This window comes from Lepisosteus platostomus, chromosome 5 (genome assembly GCF_059453375.1).
Source record: "Lepisosteus platostomus isolate fLepPlt1 chromosome 5, fLepPlt1.hap1, whole genome shotgun sequence".
NCBI classification, from domain to species: Eukaryota; Metazoa; Chordata; class Actinopteri; order Semionotiformes; family Lepisosteidae; genus Lepisosteus; species Lepisosteus platostomus.
Window position 1 is genome coordinate 59,699,351 of NC_142615.1, and position 2,626 is coordinate 59,701,976.

The following is a 2,626-nucleotide window of genomic DNA, read 5'->3' on the forward strand; positions in this document are numbered from 1 at the left end:
TCTTTTGCTAGAGAGCTGTAGAATGTGGAGTCACCTATCCAGCTCTGGGAACAGTGTGTAGATAACAAGTTTGTAACTGCCGGATGAGCACAGTAAATTAATACAGCAGAATAAACACACTGTGAGTATTTGAAGGAAATTAACAATCTTTTACGTCTCACCATGTTCAATGCTGCTGTCATTTCTGTAATATTGTGATTATCACGTTCATCACACATGCGCAAGATCCCCTGTTTGAAAGCGGGCAGAAACAGGTGTCTTTTTATCTTCTCACATTTTGCACTTCTGCCAGCGTTTTATGGATCTCGTTTTGTCTTATTGCAAGAATTCGAATTTCCTGTGTCATTCATGATCACATCAAACAGCCAGCAGATCATGTCACCTTTCAGATAGTTATTCTTTTGCTTCCTAAATTTCCTAGAGACAGGTCTTTTCAGCAGAACTGACAAACGTGGCAAAGCAACCTGATAAGACCAGGTCCTAGAAGTCACTACTCAGTCAGTTACTACTGCCGAAATGCAAGCCCTTCCTCCAGCCTGAAGAAGTTGATCCTACATTACTCATGAAGAAGATGTATCTACCAAACCTCAGAGAGCTGAGCTGGATCACTCCCCTTCTGAATGACGTTGCAGTAACACTCTACCACTGTCAGGAATCAAACCCCACTCTCCTGTATGACAGGCAGGGATTCTCACCATGGTTAAATTGGAACCGTAATAATATTGACAACATTAATAAATGCATATATAATTGAAATTGAAAACATATCTAACACAGCATCTTTTCTGGTTATATACCACAATGCATTGCTGATATTTGTTGTTTGGCATTTAGGTTAAATACTGTCATGTTTTTCTCAGCAATCATCTTTTGATGTGTAAGTATAAATAATGATAATACTATTTGAATACATACAGGTCTTAATATTATTTTGATTAAAAATAGTACGTTAATAAGCAATAAATGGCATATAAAATAGTGTGAAGGTGAAGATCACACAAAATCAACTACAAATGTGAGAATTTTACATTTTTAGGATTATAAATTTCATGTAGCACATTAGCAACACTACAGTAATGCTAATATAACAATAGTGTAAAAAAAATCCTGACCTAATTCCTTACAAATGCTGATACAAAATGTGAATGATTTCAGAGTTTCGGGTATTGGGTCTCCTGATAGAGATCAGAGATGAACTGAGGCATGTGGGAAAGTGTACAGAACTGGTGAACTCCCAATTCCACATCAAGAGGCTGAGCACAATGGAAGAGTCCTGTACACACAAGTGAGTCCTTGACAACATGGACAATCAAAACCTACTGGTATGATATTATATTCTCTCTGTGGTGTAGAAAATATTCACTACTAGTATTCTAGGTTACAGATAGGTCATTATATGACAGCTTACATCTGATTAATAGGATCCAAGGATCCATCTCTGGCATACATTCTTATTTTTAGTTTATAATGTATAATCTTGCTAATCTTTTAATGCCAAAATAAAGTGTTTTATAAAAAGCTTCATGTTCTAAGAAATCACTACAACTTTTGAACTTTGAAATATGGCCACTTTGTATTCTAGGACTTAGCAAATACTGCAGAAAAGTGGAGTTAAAATGTGAAAATGTGTAATGGGTATGTCTGATTAGTTGATTAGTGAAGATCCAGTAGTAAAAATAGCTTCTAATATTATTTCTAATATAATATTATTTCCAGATAAACCAACTTTGGAGAGTAGGCAACAGTGATTTCAAAGAAAGTGTGTTCACTTTCTTTGAAAGTGAGGTTAAGGTATTGCTTATAGAAAGCGTGTTAAGGTATTGCTTATAGATTTTTTAAATGTTTTTACATTACATTTTTACTTTGATCAAGTTAAAATATCCACAAAATTTAGCTTAAAGATACCTTGTTAACCACTGAATTTGCAAGGTGTAAAACTGCTAAATTGTCTTTTAAAATATAAGGATTACAGTAGTACATTTGATACTAAATATTTGAGTAAATAAACGTTGAGTGAAAACTCGCTTGAGAAATGTCTAAGCTCAGTCATAATTTGGTTTTCAGACTTAAGACAAATTAACTGATGATGGAATTCAACTTCGGTGGCACAAACCAGAAAGATAGATAGACAAAAGAGGTGCCTGGGAGACACAAATCTTTTTAGAGCAATTAAAGGTACTCTTATTCTATGTTGTACTTTCAAACTTTGGGTACTCTTTAATTAGGACAGACTATTGCTCAATTACTATGATGCAAGCTAAACTTGACAATCTTTGACAATTATTATTAAATGAGCATTATACAAATGTGCATTGATATTTTTAATATGTACCTTAATTGTAATATATATAAACACAATTGCTTTGATATGGATGTTCATTTGAAGGATTTGAGGAAACTATCAAGGATTGCAGAACAACCAAAGATACATTTGGGCATCTGCTATTGGCAAAGATGAAAAGTGTGAAGCTTGCATACACACGAGAGAAAAATCAGTTTTAATGTACTTCATTAAACTGATGGTGTGCTTATCAATCGTGCATAAAAAAATACATAGCAGAGGATGGTTTCGATCCATCGACCTCTGGGTTATGGGCCCAGCACGCTTCCGCTGCGCCACTCTGCT

The 2,626-nt window shown here is 34.7% G+C and overlaps 1 non-coding gene across 1 annotated transcript; it reads right to left on the minus strand.

The window, feature by feature from the left end:
* Positions 1-2,554: 2,554 nt before the first annotated feature.
* Positions 2,555-2,626, minus strand: trnam-cau (transfer RNA methionine (anticodon CAU)). The gene has a single exon. It is a non-coding gene; the product is annotated as a tRNA-Met (tRNA).